Here is a 25,355-nt window from a genome sequence, read left to right on the forward strand (position 1 = left end):
GCCGTACGAGAAACACAACCCTTCAACAACTTGTCAAAGAGGGGATGGCATTAGTTCACACTCCATTTAATGACAAAAATTGTAAGATCTGATTGGCTGGCGCTGTGCAACTTCCAGGAATCGGGATGTCTAGGCACCAGGAAATTAAGTGATATTTCACTTCAAGTTGTATTTGACCAAGTTTGCATTACATCATAAATTGAGGGTCTGGCAAGTAAACTTGATGCAGAACGGTATTCTGTTTTGTTTTCTGAGTTGTGTCTCTGACATAAACAGTATTTCCCAGTTATAGATAAAATGTGCACATAAAAACTAAATCTGGTTGCTTACTTTGGGAGATCTTGCACCTTAATAATCTATGAGATGGTTGCAAAGGCCTCAAAATTAATTCAATCAAAAATAGAAACATTTCAAGAGACCCATAGGGTTCATGAATATAGTCTTAAAATATATTTTCAAATATATTTTGCATTTACCTAAAATGAGTTGTAAGATCAGAAATGTTTTATAAAATGACATTTTAAGGTTTAAATTAAATTTATTTTCAATTTGAAAACTATATTTCCTTAAGCTGCTTTATTTACAAAATTATATTTTGGCTGGAAAAACTTTGCTGTATGAGCACGCACGACTGTGTCGAAAACCGAGGCGTCCAGATCGTGTTAAATGGCAAACGACGGTAATCGTTTCTAGGTAAAATGACTAGCTTCCGGCCAAACGAACATACAAATTCGACTTATGTCTAAAGCGTAACTTATGCGAGTAATGCGACGAACTGCTGATATTTACGCTACGCCATGAGTCACGACACACTACTGTACGCTCCTGCTGACATCACAAGTTGCGTAAGTTGCGCTTTAGGCGTAAGTGGAATCCGTATTTTAGTTTGGACGAAAGCCAGAATTTTACTTTGTAACGTCAAATATAAATATTTTTCTTAAACACCTTTAGAGGGCCTTTATTTACCCCCCGGAGCCATGGGGAGCACTGTTATCATGGATAGATGCACTTTTATGATGGATAGATGCACTTTTATGATGGATAGATGCACACACTTTTATGATGGATAGATGCACACACTTTTATGATGGATAGATGCACACACTTTTATGATGGATAGATGCACTTTTATGATGGATAGATGCATGCACTTTGATGATGGAGAGATGCACTTTTATGATGGATAGATGGACTTTTATCATGGATAGATGCACTTTTTGGACTTTTATGGACATAAACAGCCATTCACTCCCATTATAAAGCTTGGAAGAGCCAGGACATTTTTTAATATAACTCCATTTGTATTTGTCTGAATGAAGAATGTCATATACACCTAGGATGACTTGAGTGTGTGTAAATCATTTTTGGGTGAACTATCCCTTTAAACTCAAGAGCACAGGATGTGCATCACTGTTTTGTAGTTTTGTGAAGAGTTTTAAATCACGAATAGCAGCGATACTGAGTCAGTGTTGCGTTCGGTTGCAGACCGGATTGCAGGATGGCGCCTGCGTTTGAAGTGTGGGGTAAATAATTGAGTCGACAGATTAAAGTAGGAGTTTCAGCCCTTTGCCACGAGGCTCTCGGGATGAAGGAGAGGTGGGTACGTCTGCGGATGAATGGGGGAATAAAGTGTGACTCATTTCCTGACCGGAGAAACCCTAGATCTGACTCTCGTACTTCCATCGGGAAGTTCATCCAGGGCGTCCGTGTGCTTCTGAGTCAGGGAGCTGTTGGGCTTTCAGGAATCCATGCGTCGATGCCAAGAGCTCTCAGACAAAGCAAACCCGCCGAGATCTGCTTCTCCTCTCAACTCTCACACATGGAAGCCATTTGAGAGGCCTGGCTTGGAAACAGAGCCAAATACTCTCGAAATGACAGATTGTATTTGTGTCATGTGTGCTGTTTCTTACAGATTTTCCATGTTCCCTTACAGTAAAAAGACTAGTCATACAAAAGGCCTTCTGTCTCATTACTACAGACAGATAGGCCCTACTTTATTGGGTTTTCTTATACAAGAAAAAAATAACTGTATTGGATGTGTAAGCATGACTGTTTATGAATCATATACATGCAAATGCAGCAAAAAAGACTAGTCATGCATTGGGTTTCGAACTGGTAAAAATAGGACCATTATCTTGTCTTTTTCTTTCACTCTCATTTCACTTAAAAAGAGTAGATGAGCATTTCTCACTAGTATGTCATTAAGGTTTGGAGGGTGAGTAAAGGATGACAGGATTTACGATTTTGAATTAATTATTTTGTCACACTTTAACTTCCAATTCTCACTATAACTATGACTTTTGCCTTAATAAACTCCTACGGTTTATTAATAGTTAGTAAGGGAGTTGTTAAGTTTAGGTATTGGGTAGGATTAAGGGATTTATAATATGATCATGCAGAATAAGGCATTAATATGTGCTTTATAAGTACTAATAAAAAGCCAATATCCTAGTAATATGCATAATAATGAGCAACTTTAATAGTGAGAATTGGACCCTAAGACCCTAAAGGTAACAATAATTTTTAAACATGCACTGTATGTTCATGCAATGATACCTTGTGTAGTTTCAGCTTCAGACGCGGCGTTCACAGTCCTTTCACTCGCCGTCGACTGCAAATCAGGGTTTTGAGAGGAAAGTAATCGCTGGTTTCACCAAAGTTCTCTAGGTTAGTGTGATCAAATCTATGAAAAGTAATTTGTACAAAAAAAAAAAAATCAAAATGTACATGTACACGTGGTCCATGTCTGTAGCTTTCGTTACATTAGTGGACTCACTGACATAAGTCAACAGATAAACCTTATGGAAAAATAGACCAAGAATATTGATGACATCATCTTGCACTCAAAGGCGTGTCCCGCGTTTTGTCCAATAGAAAGTTCTCGAACATGAGAATACAGTCGTTATCTAAAGTCCCTTCAACCTGATCTCATGAGAAAATATTTTTTTTTTATTTCATATGAGTTATATGAATGAGATTGTACAAATTCGTATGAAGGAGCCACCGAAATATAAGATGGTTATGAATTGCAATGAGAGTGTGTTGGACTATTTGGTGTTTAAAAGAGGACACAAGCCCTTCCATATCATATTTCTATTTAAAAGTTGGAAATATGTAAAAACAGGATAGAAAAATGCTTCTCAAGCCATTTGGATCTTTTAGAGTCAAATTAGGTCAAACAATAGAATAGAAAGAATAGAATATAATTCCCTATTGCTCCTATTCACCTATACACTGTAAAAAAAACATTAATACTTGAAAAATATGGTAAAAAAAAATGGCAGTTGTGGTTTCCAGAACATTTTAGGTTTTATAGATATAACTTTTTTTTAAAACTAATATTATGTTAATATATCAAACGAATAAATTCTGTTATCTTCATCTTTATAATATACTGACAGTGACCTTAAAACACAGGTAGTAAAGAGTCACATGATGAATCAAAGTTCATCACTAGTAGCTTTTCAACAAGCTAGTAAATACTAAATATATAGACACAATCATGATAACACACGACAATAAAATAATGCAATAAACATTAATTTAACAACACAAGATGCAACTTAAAACCCTATACATAACTGATAAACATTTATTTCAATGATAAACTCACACAGAGAATTCTGTAAATGTCAATTTATGGTGTAAATTATAGAATTATACATCCAAAAAATGTACAGTCTTTTACTATAAAATCATGTACAATTTTTCATAAGATATAGATAGAGTTGTTCACCTTATATAGAGTAAGTGAGCGTACCGTTAACAAATTAGCAGGTTTTTACTGTAGCATTTTCACAATCATTTTTTTCAAGTGCATGTACACATTTCTGTTGCATCATCTGTTTTTGTCTGTGTTTTGTTGTATAGTGTGCTCAGACGTTGTGTGGTGTTGCTGTGGTCGTGTGGGATCCGCTGTCTGTGCTCGACGGAGAACCGCGTCGCTACGCTACACTAAAAACAGTCCTCTCGTCCTGACAACAGGTTCATGCGGGTCTCGTGGCCCAAACCCCTGCGGCTCCTTCTGTTATGAGGGACGAGGAGTCCAGACGCTCTGTTTGTTTGGCACATGAACACCAAAACCACTGAACGTGAGGATCAAATGTAAACGTTTGAGAAAAAACAATATTTATTAACCACTAATCTGAATCACGAGGGTGAATGATTTAAAAAATGTGTGCTATGTAGATTTTAACGGGCTCTTATTATGCTTTTTTTACATGTTCAACATGTTGAAAAAGGTTTCCTTTCGCAGTTCTTCTCTATATCAGTGTCAGTGTTTCTGAACGCTTACATTGTAGTCTTGAGTTTCTTCCGGGAACGAACACGTCACAATATTCCTCATTTAAATAATTAATACGCAGAATAAAGGGGCGTGGCCTGGTTGAGTGAGTTAGTAGTGTGTTAAACTGGTGGTTATGGTAAGGGGCGGGACATTTCCCAAACACACTCGAAGCGCTCGACCAATCACAACACACTGATCCAGCCGACCAATCAGAGCACAGTGTGCTTTCAGAAGGAGGGGCTTCATAGATACAGGAACTAAACAGATCGTTACTGACAGATTGGAAAGAGAGGAGCCGCAATAATGGAGAATATGAGGGAAATAATGTGTTTTTGAGCATTCAAGTATGAAAACCTGTTCTAGTAGAGCCTAAAAACAAAAATCAAGACTTTGCAAAAGGGCATAATAGGTCTGCTTTAAAAATTGCACCTAACTTTTAAAACAGTATGCATAATACATGTCAAAGAGAGAGAAAAAATGAATACACTCCACACTTGCCTAAAATCTGCAGATCAAATCCTCTCAGACTGCAAAAATCTGTAAAAGTCCTGTTTTTGTAAAAAAAAAAAAAGTAAAATATGATATATTATATGAAAATCATCTGTGAATTATACTGAAACGTTGTGGCGCAGATGCAGCATTATGCAAAAACCAGAATTAACAATCTGCAGTTATTTTACTACATGTGGGAAAGTGAAAGTATTCAGCTGATCATGTGATCTCAACATCAGACCTCTTTATTAGGAAACTAATGTAATATCTGCACCACATATGAGTACATGAATTTAAACCCTTTTATTTACATTAGTAAACGCTAGTAATCGCAAACCAATAATGAACAATATACAGCATTTGCTAATCTTATGTTGATTTCAACATTAACTAAAACATTTTTAAAATCAAAAGTTCTATCTGTGAACATTAATGCGCTGACATGAACAAACAATGAAGCATATTCTCATTACCTAACATTAAAGATTAATAAATGCTGTAAAAATATATTGTTCATTGCTAATGCATTACAAACAGGACCTTATTGTAAAGTGTTTCCATATATTACTAATTTCTTCCAAGTTAAAACGTTTTATTATTTACATTACAGTACATTCGTTAAAATCCTATACAGTTATGATCGAAAATATTCTGCAATGCAATATAAAGTTACACGTATTATGAATATGCACGTTTCCTCTTACAATCCATCATCAAAATATAGCAATTGATACTGTTTCAGCATTTGCGTTGTGCATCGACTAGCTCAAAGAGGATATTTAAGCATCATTGTGTTTGAATGATAAAAGCATCGAGGATTCAAGACTATAAATTACAGCATCGGGAACGATGCAAAATCGTTCCAGGGAGTGGACAAAAGCAAGTGAAAATACACACATATTATTACCACCAAAATGACGATGAGAGAGATAAATAGAGTCTGAGTCCTCATGAACGAGCCACGTCTCTTCCTTTCAGCATCTTGCCCTTGTCTCTTCATAATCACACCTGTAGGTTTACAATATCCAGTGAAAATAGCCCACGGCTCAGGTTTTTGTCCCCGCAACTGTTGCAAACAATCGTCTCCACCTTCGTTCCAGGCCTGGGCGATGTTTTAACAAGCCCTCAGGACAAGAAAAGAAAGAAAATATGTATGTGTGTGAGGAATAAAAGACGGGTTTTATGCGAGCAGCTGTGTGTGGTGTGTGTGCAGCTCTAGATGTGGTGTGATGGGGTTGAATGGGTCGTGATGGAGCAGGTGTTTCTCCACCCTCGGGACCCTGATGAACCTCACAGGTGTGGACAGGTCTGGAGTCAGCAGACGCCATGCACCAACACTGCTTTTGTGAGTTTGTGTTATTATTCTTTGTCTGGTTGTTCACATGACCTTTTAAACGTGGCCCGTATTATTTACATTTAGTCATTCAATAGACTCTCTTATTCAAACTATTATTACAAGCATATCAGACACTGATCTGACACTCCTAAACAAACGTGTGTTTTTTTGTCATTATATTTTAATTTATTTATTTTAATTTATGTAATTCATATAAATGATTAACAACATTTATAATGTTGTTATTATATTTTATTTATTATAATTTAATTAATTAATTAAAATTTATAAACATTATTAAAACATAAACATATTTAATACATTATTATTTATTAATTTTTATAAATTGTATTTGAATTAATTTCTGGCATTATATTAATATTATTTATACCAGTATTGTGTACAATATACTAGTATTTTTAGTAGTATTTTTTTTTATTTATATAATTTTTTTAGTAGTAGTTTTATTTTTTGTTATTATATTTAATTTAATATAATGTATCATTTATTTTCTAAATGTTAGAAATAATGAACAACATTTATAAATACAATTTATTTATTTTATTTATTACAGATTCTATAAATTATTTTCAGCGTTATTTTAGTATTATTTAAACTAGTATTGTGCACAATATTATTGTTTTGAATTAGCTTTTATTTTTATGTTTGATTATATTTAAATTTAAAAATATATTTTATAATATTTTAAAGTATTTTCATTTTAGTTATTTTGTTATATGCTTTTATCAATTTTAGTTTAGTTTTATTATTATTAATCTTTAAAAAAAATCTGTAATTTCACTTACTTTATGACAGTTAGTTGCCAAGGCAAAATTTTAAGTTGTGTATTTTTTTTTCATCTAAGCTTTATTTCAATGAACGAAAATGATAGTTTTATTTTTAGTTATTTATTCGCTAATTCACTATTTTGTATGTGCCACTGGCCATTTTTGCTGTCCATCTTCTTTATGCTAAATGTAAATCAACATAATTACAGTAAATGTTGAGCTAGAATGATGTAAAAATAGCATTAATGCTAGAATTAAACAGGAGTCACAGTTTTTCTAGGATGTTTCCAGTGAACCACAGAAGTCATTGCTATGTGGAAACATTTCTTTGTTCCTTTTTTTCCACAATGACCTTGTTTAATCTCATCGCTCCAGGTCTTTCAGCTCTGCCACAAATCCAGAATTTCAGATGCATTTTTGGTTTCATTTGAGCACTATCTCAGTCTGTTTTTCTGGTCAACTCAAATCAATAGAAACGAGGAGTTCTCTGTGACTGTTGTTGGATGTGGTCTGTCCTAGATAACTGGAGAAGGCCTTTGAAGAAATCTAGGCCAGAGCCACAGCAGAGATTGGCTTTGACAGGGGAAAAAATTAAAGCGCTATTGAAACTAGTTCATGTCACATGGAGCTCACTTTATATAAACCCATCTGAAGTGGGCATGCCTTTGAGTTCCTCTAAAAAAATTAACATCCGCGTTTATATTTAAACTGATTATTCACTCGCCCTCATGTTTCTCCAAACATGCATGCTGATATTTTTTCATGCCACACAAACATAATTTTAAAGGTGCATTGTGTAATGCTTCTGAGGATCTATTGACAGAATGCAATATAAGATCCATAACTATGTTTTCAGTGGTGTATAAAGACCTTGCATAATGAACCGTTATGTTTTTATTACCTTAGAATGAGCAGTTTCTCTCTACACACACCGCGGGTTGCCTTACGTTGAAATGCGCCGACATGTTTCTACGGTGGCCCTAAACGGACAAACGCGTTTCGTTACTATGTTGCTCTTCGTGCAAGGAAGCAAGCTTAGTTCAGCGAATAAAACACTGACACAATGATGAACAAGTAACAATAATATTCGCAATAACATCGTTTTACTGAATAATTAAGTAAACATCATTTCTTAATTTATCCTTGTAAAGAAGCTGAACTGACTCCTCTCTGCTGTCTCAGACGACGACATCATTTCCTGTCGGCCACCGTAACTTCTGTTGGCTGCAATTCGTAACCTCACCACTAGATGCCGCTAAAAATCACACACTGCACCTTTAAGTATATCTCAGTGTTGCCAGATGTACGATAATTATCGTATCTGTACGATAATTTTGACCTCTGTACGATGTACGATCAATAATGAAAAAAATCCCATAATGTACGATCATTTCAGTCGTTCAGTCGTCATTTCAGAGTTTTCAGTCGTTCGTCCAAACACACACATCCTACCACTTCTCTCTTTGACCCAGAATCATTTCGCAGGCTCACCTGCCTGCACGCAAGCATGTATACACACACACACACACAGAGTTCCCCCTCCGTCAACAAAACCAAACAATCCATCCTACATGTTGGGATAAATAGCTGTATTCTGCATGTTTACGTCGTGTACGATAATTTTCTTCCAAATACGATAATTTTGAACTTCTGGTACGATAATTGGACATTTCCAATCTGGCAACACTGGTATATCTTCACATAGCTAATTTCTATACAATTATGGCAATGTGAGACATACCAGAAGTTACACTTTTGAATGGACGTACGTTAGCTAATATAGGGTTTCTTTGGAGCAGCATTTGCACCCATTATGCTTTAAAATCTGAAGTATTGCATCAGATCTTGTCTATTATGGCTTCTTGTGGCTTTATGAAGTATTGCATCAGATCTTGTAGGCTGTTTATGGTCAAATGGCAGATTCCCTATAATTATATAATGTTATTAATAGCCCTAAACAATGTATTATGTAATGCATGTGTTTTAAATTAAGAGTAGGCCAATAGTTAAATATCACACCGCTTATTGGTGTTTTTGTTGTCCATCTTGATATGATATCTTTCTTGTTATCTGCTTATACTGTAAGTACGCTATACTGTATCCAATAATATATGTCCAAACATATAAATATACTTCTTGACAGACAGGCTGAAAATGACTCAGAACATAGGCGACGCTGTCATAAGCCATCATATTTTAATAAGGGTGAAACCCGAGGATGGGCGGGTGAGGAGAGCCTGTTTTCTCATTTCCATTTTTAGCTCGCGCAGACGAGAGCACTGCAGGACTGACTCATGTCTCGAGAAACACTCACACGCTTTTTCCCTTCAGAAATGAATGTCTGTTTATATTTGATCTCTTTTCCTTCCTCCTCACATGAACACAGCATTATATAGATATATAATATAATGATAGCTCGATGAGTTGATACGAGGCTATAGCATATTTGGATTTGAATGTTGCATTATAACGTCATATCGCTATTACAGTCAGGATTTTTTTTTTTTGAGTTTTAAGTTTTAAGAGTTTTTTAGTAATAAAAACATGCAGAACTCCTAAGTACAAGTTGGTAATTGTGATTTTTAAGCAATGTTCACTTGATTGCATGTCTAATGATGTAATGTGGGTGTTACGCCCCGTCTAGGGGAAAAGGGTATGAAAGACTCAATTTGAACAATGATACATTTACTGACTTCATTTGGAAGTTTTGATTCAGGAGCTGACTAGGCCAAAATAACAAACACAACTTCCCTATTTTTAAACCTCTTTCCTAAACCCTAACCCAAAAAGAAAAGAAAAGGAGAATACAATATATACAAACCTATCCAAAAACAGAGCTGTGCGTGTAAACCTCACTCCCCTGGCCTCAAGAAGTGCACTAGCGACTGATGCTAGCGCTGCGGTCTTTAGCGTCCTTGTCCCACGCCGGATCCCAAATCCCAAACTCGGAGTGGGTCATTCAGGACCAGTGTGGTGAAGAGACAAGTCCCACCTTAGGACCCCAGTAGTATGCCTGATCTAAATGTTTTTGGATTGCATGCACTCTAAAAAATGCTGGGTTGTTTCAACCCAAATTTGGGTCAAAAATGGACAAACCCAGCCATTAGGTTTTTTTTTAACCCAACTGTTGGGTTCGTCCATATTTGACCCAAATTTGGGTTAAAACAACCATGCATTTTTTAGAGTGTGTGGAAACATCCATATTCATAATACGTGTATCTTTATATTGCAGTGCAGAATATTTTTTATTATAAGTATGCCTGATAACTTGAGCTGTTTTAGCTGTGATGGGGTAGCTTTATGTATAGCATGCTAAATCATGCATGCTGCGCATATGGTAGAGTAGTATAACAGCATGATGTTGCAAACATAGGCAGTGTGTCAGAGCGTGTGGATCACGTGGTGAGGAAGGTAAACAACACACACACACACACACACACACACACACACACACACACTGTACGCAGCAGAACTGAAAGCCTGGCCTCGGTTTCCTGGAATTGTTATTGTGCTAAAGCCGCATCAGCAATCAGTCTCTCTCTCTCTCTCTCTCTCTCTCTCTCTCTCTCTCTCTCTCTCTGTCTCTTCAGGGGTTTGCCCTCGCACGCCCCTCCCCGACCGTCTGCACACTGCAGGCTTTTCACGGTCACATGGGTGTCCTCTCGTCTCTCTCTCTCTCTCTCTCTGTGCTTTCATTCGTGTCACCAACGCCCCCATACCCCCCCCAGTGCACTGTCAGGTCACCCGCTTGTTTGCTCAGATGGAAATGTAGAGGAAATGAAACGAATGCACTGAGCCAGGCTTAACCCTTCGCTGCGATGAGCCGTCTGCCCAACAAAATAGCCCACATCTGATAATATATGATGAAACGCATCCCCCACTGCGCTGCTTTGTCAACATGAAACGCATGACCCTGTTTACTTTCTTAGTCTTATTGAGAGCTAGCATGTTATTGTAAAGGACAATAATAGTTTTTTTATTATCAAAATAACATAATGCAATAATGCAAAAAAAAAGGGTGTGGGGGGGGGTCAAGCTTGTTTGAACCAGGGGTCGGGGTTTAGCTGGTTAGTTCGGTCCAGTTTGCCCCTGCTGGCAGAAGCTGTAACTGCAAGCAACATAGAACTGGATTTTTTTTTCTTTTTTTTCTTTTTAGGATGTTTTAGTGATCAATTTTTTAAAGAAAATTTGGTTGAGGAATTTTTATTTATTTATTCTTTCATTCATTAATTCATTCATGTATTTATTCATTGTAAAAGGCCTGCAAAGTTTTAAAGATCAAAAGTGCATGAAAAATAAAGTTATAGTCTCCTAAAGACAGAACCGATTCTGAACTGCTGAAACGAGACGTCAGTAATTCCAGGCTCATTTCCTGTTAACAAACTCTTTTCAGACTCGTTTTCAGAAATGAAGTAATTTGTATTATAAGAAAATGAAAGTTTTTTTTTTTTTACCTTGGATGCATGTAAACCTATTGTAGGCAGCAATGTTGACTTATGAATTTACACATGGTTTTTCTTAAAGCATATTAAAAACCCCACATAGACATATAAAGAACATTAAGAAAAATTCACCACAGGGGGACTTTAAGACAGTCTTAAAGTGGCTATTAATTCAATTGGTCACAGGTCTTAGAAAAATAGAAATGGATCTAAATTTCTGCGAAAGAAACACAGCTTGTCTTTGAAACCACCTTAAACAGGCTTTGTGTGTGACTCAACTCTGAATCACACTAAGCACATGTTAGAGTAATATGAAGCACCTGGGTGCAGAATTGCGGTTTAAGCTTTTCTGTTTCTTCTGGATTTTTTTCAGAGCTGCATAAACATGACAAGTTCTAGAACGAGATTAGAATAGTTTGAAGATTACTGTGTGCTCAAATGTATCTGGTTGCCCTGTCTTGGAATCCGATATCTGTTGTGTTCATAATTGTATCCCTTAAAACTCATCTTTGATCACCAAAATGACATATTTCAATATTTTTTCCTTAAAATAGCTTGAATGTAACTCGACACCCTTGCCTCATTTAGTATGCGCTGTTCTTTGAATATGCAAATGAAGCCCCGCCTCCACTCACTCACTCAGCTCAGAGATCCACTCATTGACGATCACACGTTGATCTGATTGGTTACAAGGTCGTTTGCAGTGTTGGGGGTAACTTATTACAAGTAACTTGAGTTACGTAATCAGATTACTTTTTCAAGTAACTAGTAAAGTAACGCATTACTTTTTCAATTTACAACAAAATATCGGAGTTACTTTTTCAAATAAGTAACGCTAGTTACTTTTTCACATTTATTGACTGACAGCTCTCCTGTCCCCATGTTGAGAGAAATAAAGTGAGGTGTTGTGTGCATTTGCATTGAACATGCATTTACTCATCTCACTTGCACAAAAACATTCAGTATTCCTCAAAATGAATAAAAACAGTCAAATGCAATCTCAGAATTTTGTGCAAAAGTTTTATAATTAACTATGTTAAATTACACAAATATACTTTATGTATTTAATCTCACTTTATTAACCAATGTCTTTGCTGCTGACCTACAATGATCTAATTCAACCATACTAATGAGCAAAAATGACTTTAGATTAGGTTTAGAAATAAGAGTGTTGAACTTCCTTCTCCTGTATCCTATTGTTATTTAATCAAGAACAGCAGCAGCTGAAAGGTTTGTTTGAGCGGCGCCCTCTACTGTACAGTAGTAAATATGCATTTCCTTCAGCCTTAGGCATATTCATTTAACTTTTGATGTGAAAGGGCCTTAACAATTGGCAAAAATAGATTGTTTTAGCTGTTATTAAAAAACAAATAAACAAGCCCATGCAGGTGAGAAAAAGTAACGCAAAAGTAATGTAACGCATTACTTTCCATAAAAAGTAACTAAGTAACGTACTTAGTTACTTTTTTGGGGAGTAATGCAATATTGTAATGCATTACTTTTAAAAGTAACTTTCCCCAACACTGGTCGTTTGTGACGTCAGAAACACCAGCGATTTCAAACCGTGTTTTTGAGACTGTCTTTGGTTCACTGCAGTTTTAAGGAGAAAATACTCAGCAATGCTGTCGACTTATGAATTTACACATGGTTTGTCTTAAAGCGTATTAAAAAAAACCCATAGACATATAAACAACATTGAAAGGGGGACATTATAATTTTCAGCCTTATAGTCGCATTTAGGGCGATACTATTGTTTACATTTTGCGACAATCCTAGCAATCAAGCAGTTGAAATTTGCTATTTAATATGTATAATTTTATGTGAATGTACTGCATGTATGTGGATAAAGTTGTACATAATCATATATACAACTTTATATTAAGAGTTGGGTGATAATATAGGTACATTTTGCAGCGATATAAACAATCAAGGTGATAATCATAAATGAAGTATCATTTGAAAGCTTAAAACAGAAAAACAGAAAAAATTGGAAACAGTGCTCAATTTTTGTGATATCAACTTCAAATTTGGAACACAACTTGGTTAAACACACGGCTTCAATTTTTAGAGTCCAAATTATTTTGCACAATATAAATTTGGGGTAAAATAAAAATTAGTTCAGTGCATTTCCTTTAAAGTACACTTAAACTTCTTTAACTTTTTATTTACTCAAAAATTGCTTTATTGCAATATATGCTGTTAGAGTGATATAAATGTACTTATATTATGAAATAATATTTCAGCCTTAGTGATAAACATGGACTTCTCCGTAAAAGAAGCTTGTAGCCGAAGAGATGTTTTGTTTGGATTTCTTTGCAGGGACACTTATCCACTTTATCTTCAGATTATTTGTGTGGCTCTGCAATAATGTCTCGCAGACTCAAACTCTTGCGTGTCTATCCTTACATGGTCTGACAAACATTGCCCTCGTTTTCAATCATGCTTCCAAGCCAGAGTCGTCCGAATGACCTTATAAGATCTGAACTCATTTTGGGAAGTGGCTACAGAAAAATAAAACTATATGTTGACAGGAATATCAACTATTTACAGTTTATAGTTAAATTCATGAAGGAGTTGGTGACTGACTCACTTTACAGCTTTTTCAAAAATAGATAAATGAGCACGATTTGAAAGTAGAATTTAAAAGAGAGTGTGTTTAATCCAAACACGGATACAGTTCCCTGTCCGTACAGTTACATACAGTTCCCTGAGCGTAAACAAAAGCAGGAGGCTGTGTAGATTTATGATGACACAACAACACAGAATCTGCATGTTACACAATAAGTAGGAGAAAACCATGAGCCACAGCTCACAGGTCAAAGCAAAGCTCACTGATTCACATGATGACACACACACACACACACACACACACACACACACACACACACACACACACACACACACACACACACACACACACACACACACACACACACACACACACACACACACACACAGTTACATCAGCAGATTTGAACAGTCACTTTTAAAAGCTTATATGCACACGAAATAGTTCAAATAGTAGTGCAATGTCAAGGTCAATGTTGGGAATGCATGAACTAATAAATTGGTGCACATACATTTAATGCATTGTTAGTCACGCTGCAAAAATGGATAAATAAAGATTATTGGGTAACACTTTATTATACAGTGTTTTTGCTACACATGTTATGTGTAATTACCATGGTAATAACAGTAAATGATTCATAATTACATGCAATTAACCCTCAACCAAATCCTAATCCTACCCTAACCCGATAGTAAGTGCATGTAGTTGCTTAATGTTACTCAGTACTTAATTATATAATTACACTGTAACAATGACACCTTAAAATAAAGTGTAACCGATTATTGTATAAAAATACTGTTTTTCTACTTAATTCAGTGTTACTTGTTTTTTTTGTAATTGTTTGTGAAATTTACTGAGTGAAAATTGTTTCTACACCATTTTTTTCAGTGGACATTGTATAAGGATAAAAAAGCATAGATTTTTATAAAATAAATATAAAGATTAATTGCGAAAAATTAGTTCTGCTTTGCTGTCGTGTCTCTGAACCGTGACACTAGTGAAACCAGACTTCATTCACCTCAATGGAAAGCATATTTATACTCTCTGAATCGTTCCCTATTCCCTATATAGTGCACTATGTGCCATTCACCATGCAGAAAACAGTAAACGTGTGAACAAGTGACCGATTTTAGCTTCAGCTTCTATTTAAAATGTAGGGGGCGGAGCTTCAGATTCTAGAGAGCATTTGATTGGACAGAAAATCTGATGAGAAACTGAAGTGCAGAATGATGTCATCAAAATCATTGTTCCAGAGACTAAGTTTCTCTGGATCACTAGCTTATAGATAACAGTGGCCGCGTTTTCACTACCCTTCAAATTGCGCAATTAAAAATACGGCCAATGGAAACACGTAAATTCAGCAAAAACTCCAATTTATCACAAAATAGTTTTTACTGTTGCATGAGGTGGTTTTTCAGGCAATTCGAAAAATAAATATTTTGCAAAACTGCAATGGAAACAGTTTTTGCGCATATACAGTCACCTGATGTAGATGACGCGGTGTGTTTGAACAGAATACAAGACAGAGTTCTTTAATAAATTCATAAAAGACAAAAGAATTACAGGAATACTGGATTATAAACCTCAAAGAAATGCCACAATCAAGACCTCGAAGAAATAAGTGAGAAACACCCAAAAACTCCTCATATGTGCCGCTCACAGTATAAGAGTCTTTCCTTACCATTAATGCTGGATAACACGTCTCCTTCCATTAATAATAATGGTTTATTATAATGATTATTAACTACCAACATCCATCGCCATGATTTTTGGAATGACTTATCGCGCGAGGAAAAAATGATGTTTTAGCATTTGTCATTTGGCAATAGTTTTTTGTCGTCATTTAGAAACAATCGCAAAAGTTTTGCGCAAATCTGTAATGGAAACGCGGCTAGTAAGACTAACATAAGCCTTATCCGCAGTAGATTAGTATTACCTGGTGACCTCTAGTCGTTTGTAATAATTGTGGTCTGTGATCTTAATCCCGCGCGAATCGGTCTGGTCTGTAATTTGTAAAGTAAAAATTCCCCCGCATATGACTAGCCATATTTCGCCGAACACCAAGGTCCTGTGATAATATTAGTCCAGCGCGAATCGGCATCTCGGTGATTTGGCGGGGTCGTATATCATTTTTTCAAGGCTTTTGTTTCCTGTGCGCTTTTTTTATCCATCTTTCGCGAAGAATGAAGGCTGCGTTGGAGTGTTTTGATAGTATTTTGGGTGCTGGGTCATAATGCTATACATCATATACAACAACTATACAATTTGCAAAAAGAGAAAGCTGAAAACCATCAGAAGAGCAAAAACAAAAAGAGTGATTAGATGGAGAAGATGGATGACATGTCTAGCAGCAAGCGGTAAAGAACATTATTCTGTTTATGATATATCATACAGCTAGACCTATAATAACGACAAGACATTTCCAAGCCTATTGACATCATATCCGGGAGATAAGTCAGTAAATTCGAGTAAAATCACAGGCTTCGCTTATCCCGTGCGAATGCTCCACATGAAATTCAGATGTGGGGGGGGGGGGGGGGGGGGGGGGGGGGATTTCTAATTCACACGAGGTCCCCAGATAGTACTAATCCGTGCGAATAGGGCTATATATTCATACTAAAAGTCAAAAACCTGGGACTTTAAAAGGTGTCATTTCTAAATGTGTTTGTAAAAATAATGATTGTTTTTCTGTCACAGACTCACAGTGACCTGCCTATAGGCTATTGTGAGCGGTTTGTCTACCAGAATGGCAGGGGTCGTCAGAGGTCACAGGGGTCATCAGGGGTCGTCAGGGGTGTAGGACCCCGAGGAAACTTCATCTCGTGCTTCCCCTCGAGCAGTTCCTGTGCAGATCCGGCTCGTGCCTCTGATCGAAGGCCAGAAGACACTGACACGTGTGCCGGCTGAAGGATGTCCTGAACATGATGGACTGATGTGGGATTTGGCTTCTCATTAACCCCGGCAACCCTGCGGCAGCTGACCGTCACCATGGCAACTCGTGCCCGGGGCTCATGGGAAGGATAGAAGACAGTAGTGGAGGTTTGTGGATAAAGAAAAGATTCCTATGTCAACAATATTGCTGTAATGCTTAGGCCTCGTTTACACTGCAGGTCTTCATGCCCAATTCTCATTTGTTGCCTATATCCTATTTTTTTGACCGTCCGTTTACACGTTCTTTCAATTGTGACCCATATCCGATTCATGTGTTTACACTTGACATACTGTCTGAAACATCACGCATACTTAAAGCGGGTTCTTGCACAGATGGACAGATGCGAGATATGCTTGATGCTAGCTCTGCGATATATGCGAAGTTGGCCAAACATCAGCATGATTTTGAGGCGGAGGATGAAAAGAGCCATCATCAGCTGCGCATGTGCTTCAGTTATTGTGTACAAGAGAGATCTCAGGACTGGTGGGAATATACAACACGATCTCATTAAAGTGCATCTATACCACTAATTTTATTTCTCGTGCCAAAAATAGTTTTTGCGTGCATGATACGCACTGTAAACCCCTTGGGTAGGATTAGGAGTGTGGAGTGCGTGCGTATTACACGCCATAAAGTGCGTATCGTATGCACGAAAAACAATTTTTAGCGGTAATGGCACGAGAAATAAAATTCGTGCTATATTTACGCACTTTCATGAGATCGTGTCGGGCTTTAACGAGGAGCAGTGGCTCTATTGCATAATGACCAAGCCAACCTTTGATATGTTGTGTGTAATCGTGTGTCCACACACACTCCTCTCCTACGACGACACGATGTTTCGCAGATGCGCGTCGGGTTTCTCTCGTCATTAAACCGCGGAGACTTTGCCTAATGCGTCAGAAAATCTGATCTTCATGTTTACATGACAGTCCAGCCCGATCTCACGGCAATTCGTTTGAATTTTACGAGGTGGCTTATTCTTTGTATGAATTTGTACGAATGACCTATCCCTAAACCTACCTATCACGTGGGTTTAGACAAATCGTACAAATTCGTACGAATTAGCCACTTTTTAATCACTCGTACAAATTCGTACGAATTGGTTGTGAGATAGCGTTGGACAGTCGCATTGGCACATATCTGATTTATATCTGATTTATTTCCACATATGAACGAGGCCTGAAACCGATCTCGAAATATCCGAATGCATGCGTTTTTTTCCTGTTTACACGGTCATAGCACACATCCGATCTGTGTCACATATGAGCAAAAGAACGGAATTGGGTCACATTTCACTGACAGTTTAAACGAGACCTTTTTTAATTTGAGTGAGTAACTGCTCTAGATGAAGGATTCCTCTGTAGGAGAACTGTGTTGTTGCATTACTATGTGAGATCAGGCTGACAATTTTACCTGTTGGGTGATAAAAAAACTCAGGAGACTTTGGCATTGTGGCCTTCACATTATTGCTTTTCAATGATGAAATAATTATTTTAATTGTAATATTAATAATGATAAAAAAATATCTAAATAAATTAAATATAAATGTCTAAATTAAATATGAATATGTTAAATATATTTTATTATAGTGTATTATATGTTATGCACTATTCTATTATCATTTGTATGTATAGATTAATCACAATTAAATGCATCTAACATAAAAGTTTGTAAATATATTGTGTGTGTACACACACACACACACACACACACACACACACACACACACACACACACACACACACACACACACACACACACATTCTATATATTTACAAACTTTTAGATGCATTTAATCGCGATTAATCAATTTGACAGCACTTATTTATATAATCGCAATTAATGGCATCTAAAAAACATTTGTAAATATATATGTGTATGTGTATATATATATATACTGTATATATACGTATATGTGTGTGTGTGTGTGTCGTGTGTCTATATATATATATATATATATATATATATATATATATATATATATATATATAACTTTTTTTAATTCACTTTTACAGCAAAATATAAAATTTTCCCTTTGATTTTTGTGGTGATGAAATGTTCCCTTGACATTTTTCATGCAATTCACATATATTTGCACATATATTTAATTTTGCATGACCGGACTTTACTGTGTAAAGCAAGGACTTAAAAATGACGTGGGGCTTCAGTGAAAAGGTTGCTTTAGCTGTGTGCTAAACGAATGAATACGTTATTCTCCTCAACATGAAAACTCTAAATCTGTGTGTGTTATGAGTCTATTTCCATACACACTTTGATTGCTGAACTTCTGTTTTTGAACAGTGATGTTCAAGCTAGCCTGTTAGCATAATCATATTCTGTTTGATGTCTGCGGTCTGTGTCTGTATAATGAAGCCAATTACTGACAGATCTTGTGTATCTGCTCACTGCAGTCTTCGGGCTTTCCAGATCAATTCTGCTGTTAAAGTAGCAAATGCTGTGGTAAACACAATGGCATCTCTTCAAGGTTAATAGATGAAGTGTCTATTATCGCAAAACAAGGCGAAAAACGCATTAGCGGCTCCAGATTTAGCATGCCAGTGTTCATATGGTTATTGATCCAGTGTTTTATTTTAGCAGATCATCATGTTTTAGCGCCTGAGCTCTTTGCAGCAGTGGGTAATTGCCGGCATTATTATATTAATTGTGCAATCATTGTGTTAATATTGTGCTGTTTTTATCTGGATGCTACTTTTGGGAATGAGACACTCAATTAGTGGAGCTTATTATTTTTCATGGAAATAAAAGTTATAAGATTAGAAAGGTGGCTAATGGCTGAAAGTCAATATGGATGTGATATAGATAGCAAGTGTTTACATATTTTCATACACAATGTTTTCTCAAAATTCTGGTTATTATAGTTAATAAAAAATAAAACCATAAAATGTGTCACTAGAAATAAAATAAACTTAACTGACATAAAATAAACTTTTTATTTTAAGCTATAGTAATATTTTATATAAGGCAAGGCAACATTTCACATTTTCATTTAGTTTAACTTAACTTAAATAAAAATAATAAAATTATATAGACATATTTTAAAAAAAACAAAAGCTAATAAAAATTACAACAAAATTATTAAAATTGAACTAAAATGAAAACAAAATAAAACCAATTAAAAAAGATTAATAAAAAGTATAATAGTATTTCAGTGATACTAAAATAACATTTTTGCAGAAGTGATATTTTAGAATTATTATATAGGCTACTATTTGAATACTTTGAATTAGATTTTAAATTTATATTTTTGATTTTCATACTTTAGGTTTTAGTAGTTATGGGCTTTTGTCAATTTTTTAGTTTTAAAATATATATTTCTTTAGCTTTCATTTATTTCTATTTTAGTAATTTAACTGAAATAAATATTAGCTTATTTTATTTGTTAAAGTTTTAATCTTACATATATATATATATTATTTTATTCAAGCTTTATTTCAATTACCGTAAACAATTTTGATAGTTTTAGTGTTAATTTTAGTTAATGATAACAACACTATTTTGAATACATAACTAAAAACGCCATCCAGTGAGAATAAAGCCTTTGTTTAGCATATGATGCACATAATCTATCAAATTAAATCTATCTCTCAGTCGTCTGATGCTCTTTCACTTTCACCCGTTGATCCTGCTTGTCTTCTTCTGCCACATTTCTGATCTTTGCAGTTTTCACTCTTCATGATTTATGTAATCTAGCCCGTCATCATGTTCTAGCTACGCCCTGTTCTTCAATATCATGATTGATTCTTTGCAGAAAAGGGTCGGAAAACTCAGCTCAGCCAAATAAAATCCTCTAGTAAAAGAAGGCCACAGTGCGGTGTGTTTGTTTGTGGGCAGATGTAGTAACGCAGTCAGTTGCATAAGCGTCCGGGTCTCAGGAAAACTTTTCACACTTACATAATCGAGAGCTCTCGAAGCAGCAATATCAATTTTACATGGAGCTCATGCATCATTCAGGAAAACTGCTTTTCCTGTTTATCTCCTGATTTCTCAAGGCGAACCGGGAGCTTCTTTAGATGCATCCTTCAACAGATCCTACATTAAGATCGATCCTAAAGACTTTCATGAGAATACTATACCTATGTTTCCATCCACCTATTTTTATGCATATTTTGATATATTGAAAAGAAAACACTGGATGCAAACGCCGTAAATTCAAAAAATGTGCATAAAAAAATTTGAGGTGGATACATTTTTAAATCTGATAAGAAGTCATGTGCATAAATTCCCGAATTCCCAGCAGAAAACAGAGGATGTGATTGGATAACTGATTAAACAGCAAATCTCTCATTTACGAAAAGGAGAATTTTTCCATGTTTCCATTCCAAAAATTCAATTTTCCCATAAAGTGTTGATTTTGCGATGGAAACACTACTTTATTCACAGATGTTTTATGCGACATTACAAGTTAAATTTGCAACCTTGAATGGAAACAGCTAATGATAGAGTCGTATGTTTTATCTTGATGTCTATTGCGTCATAAATGTTGGTGATATAGGCTAATAGAATCCATATGTACATATATTTGTACACAAATTTTCCTCAAAATGTATTAAACATATTTGTTATTTCAGTAACATTGTTAGTCGGTTAAGTGAACGTATAGAGATGAGAAAGAAATTGGATGTGTATCATTATATTGGATCCGTGCGTTCGCTCTTAAAGTGACAGTAGCCTTTAAATACTGCTGCTGTCTGTCATTAATGTTAATCAAACAACAAAACACAGCTTTTAAACACAGCAATTAACAAAGATTAATCTATACAGTGAACGCTGTAGTGTTTTTTAATTTCATTAAAAAGCCAATATTAATACAATTGTAAACTGTTTTTTCTTGTTTATTTCTGATTTCTCAAGGCGAACAGGAGCTTCTTCAGATGCATCGTCAAAAGATGAAAGATCGTAGATTAATCTAAGAGATTAATCCTGAAAACAACTATAGTTATGTTTCCATCCACCTATTTTTATGCAAATTTGGGGATATTACATGAGAAAACACTGGATGCTCTTGAACACATGCGACGGAAACAGTGCTTTATTCGCAGATGTTTTATGCGATAATCCAATGTTGCGTACAAGTTAAAATCGCAACCTATCATTAGAAAACAGCTAATGATAGACTAGTATGTTTTATCTTGATGTTTATTTCGTCGTGCCCCATTTTGCTGGTGTTCCTACTGCAAGTGGAGTCACATTTATTTATCAATTATTATATACGTCCCATTTAATGTTGTAAAATTCAGTTTCAGCAGCTCTACAGAAGACAAAAGCGTTGTTATTCAGCTCAAGTCAGTTATCGATGTCATTATCCAGCTCAGATCGGTTCAAATTGAACAGATTAAAGGCACAGTATGCAGGATTTCCGTTTTTGTCAAACAGCGCCCCCTAGAGTCGCTGTAGAGTACTTGTATTTAACGTTAATTGCAGCTAAATCACAAGTGAATAGCCAATAGCCTAGGGCTACTGTATAATTTCATGTATATAATTTATATATTATTCATTTCATGACATCAATAAAGTTACTTGTACGTCGCATTATTTCGTAACAATGTCCGTTATGATGTTGTTAGACATAATTATTGCAATTTATCAATATTTGCAAATTGCGCTCATTTACACTATTTACAACGTGTAGGCTTGGGTTAAAGACGACCACCATTCAACCCGAAAAAAGTCATATAACCATTCCAATAACTCCGAAGCTGGTCAGCTAAGCTAAAAAAACTGCATAGTTCCCCTTTAACTGATAGTATTAGAGACATACACAACTGCCTCTTATTTGCATCAGTAATTCAATGATTTACAGTCGCTTTGTACAAACATTGCTGTATGTGAACGTCCCTTCAGTCACCGAACTCATTCTGACAAGATTTAACTTTCACAACAACAAGTTGTGTTTTGATCTGAATCTCCACTCTTTCTGTTCACCGGACAGAAGCTCCCTTCAGGTTTCAGGAGTTTTTGCCTGGGTTCATATTGAGTTTGAGTTTTTCTGTATCGTTTCACTCCTCCAGACTCTTCACACTGAGTGTTTCAGACAGAAGGCGTCTCGCAGCGGGAGTTTCTCTCACACACACGTCGCTGTTGTTGTTGTTGTTGTTATGATATACAACAGAGACGGACCCAGCGATGACGATTACATGTTTCTCCTGCTAATGTTCTCTCTCAGCACACACTGCCGAATCAAGTTAACATGAGTTTTAAGGGTTAAAAGGTTATTGGCAAATAGTCAGTATGGATGTGATAATAATAATGACAGCATATTGCGTATATACAGTTGTGGTCAGAATTATTGGCACCCCTGGTAAATATGATTAAAGATGGCTGTAAACATAAATCTGCATTGTTTATCCTTTTGACATTTCATCCAAAAAATATGCAAAACTCCAACCTTTTATCCAAGTAAATGAATTGAAAGCGGGGGGAAATCATATTATGAAAAAAATTATTAAGCTTAATCTATATTTAATTTATACAGTGAGCACTATAGTGTTAATTAATTGAATTAAAAAGTCTAATATTAATAGAATTATGCAAAAATAAGCTCATTTAAAATAAGTAATAAAAAAAAAACATTTTTGTTTCGGTACGTCTCTATGTAAAAGTTTATAAATATATATATTTAAATATACCAAAAAAATACATGGTGTTCCTTTAACTGAAGGATGAAAGAAACCTGTAACACAGAACAAAGAAACCCGGAAGTATTTATCATGAATCTTCATCTTTCAGTCTTTCAACGTGTCCTTCATCTGCCAACCAATAATTCAGAGGAAAGAGTCTTTCTCACAATAGGCCGTTGAGCTCTTTACCGTGGAAGAGTGATGTTTATGATGATGTAAGCACTCCAGTTCACTCATTCACCCTCGAAGAACACGCTTCTGTTCTCCATTTCAAAGAGGCAGGGTTTTCCACAGCGAGGCTGATTAGAGAATTAGCCGAATTACATTGATACGAGAGGCTCCATTACGGATTCAAGATGCACATCAAAGCCATGCTGTTATTGTGCTGACCTCATCAAAACTGATGAATTAGCGATCTTTTTATCCTGCTTTACACCTCGAATTCCTTAAAGGGATAGTCCGCCCTCAAAAATATTTATATTTAGTGCACTATTCCTTTAAAGAATAGATTTATTTTCAGAATATGTATAATTTTAATTTTATTTAGTTTCATTTGTGTTGTTTTCATTTTTACAAGTTATTATTATTATTTCAGTTTCAGTTAAACCGAATGAAAAGTTTAGTTTTCTAAATTTATTAAATTTTTTTCAGTTTTTATAGTTTTAGTTCTAGTGTCAATTAACAATAGTAACCGTGGTGGTATATATGGAAATGTATTTGTTCTATTGTTTGTTATTTGCTTCTTTCTTCATATTTTTAATAGCAAGTAAGAAATAAAATTATTAAAATTACTGATATATATATTATTATCATCGTGAAACAAAATTACTTGCATTGTGAAATAAGATTTTGGTCATATCGCCCACCCCTATTACTACTGGGTTAGAGATCAACTGAGTGTTGGATTTTTAATTAGTTTTTGTGACAAGATGTTCAAGAAAACACCCGAGGTCTGTTATCAAGAACTCTTGGGTGTTGGACAGCACATCTTTAACTCATAAACTCACTAATATTAAGCATGGACACTCTCTTATTAAACATATTTGCGTTTAATATTGCGTTTATTAAACTCTCTCTTACACACACACACACACACACACACACACACACACACACACACACACACACACACACACACACACACACACACACACACACACACACACACACACACACTCACTCACATACTCACACACACATACACACACACACACACCACACACACACACACTCACTCACTCACATACTCTCTCACACACACACACACACACACACACACACACACTCACTCACATACTCACACACAAATACACACACACACACACACACACACACACACACACACACACACACACACACACACACACTCACTCACTCACTCACTCACATACTCACACACACACACAGACACACACACACACACACACACACACATGCACGAACTCTATCTCAAACACACTGTCACACACATACACACACACACTCACACACTCACTCTCTCCCTCAAACACACACTATGTCTCACACTCACACACAGATACACACATTCTCTCTCTCTCACACACACACTCACTCACATACTCACCCACACACACATACATGCACACACTCTCTCTCAAACACACTATGTATCACACATACACACGCACACACACACACACACACACACACACACACACACACACACACACACACACACACACACACTCTCTCTCTCTCAAACACACTATGTCTCACACTCACACACAGATACACACATTCTCTCTCTCGCTCTCACAGACACACACACACAGTCACACACACACACACACACACACACACACACACACACACACACACACACACTGTCACACACACATACACACGCACACAC

General features: G+C 35.9%; 1 long non-coding RNA gene across 2 annotated transcripts in view; it reads left to right on the plus strand.

The window, feature by feature from the left end:
- Positions 1-25,355, plus strand: part of LOC143724407 (uncharacterized) — a 44,065-nt gene that overhangs the window by 12,438 nt on the left and 6,272 nt on the right. For both annotated transcript variants that reach the window (XR_013197368.1, XR_013197369.1), the window contains exons 3-6: positions 2,566-2,667; positions 3,871-4,091; positions 5,991-6,122; positions 16,610-16,951. This is a non-coding gene — a long non-coding RNA (uncharacterized LOC143724407). The remainder of the gene's footprint in view (positions 1-2,565; positions 2,668-3,870; positions 4,092-5,990; positions 6,123-16,609; positions 16,952-25,355) is intronic.

The sequence above is a fragment of the Siphateles boraxobius genome, unplaced genomic scaffold (genome assembly GCF_051911475.1).
Source record: "Siphateles boraxobius isolate OS27281-9 unplaced genomic scaffold, OSU_SipBor_1 73, whole genome shotgun sequence".
Classification (NCBI taxonomy): Eukaryota; Metazoa; Chordata; class Actinopteri; order Cypriniformes; family Leuciscidae; genus Siphateles; species Siphateles boraxobius.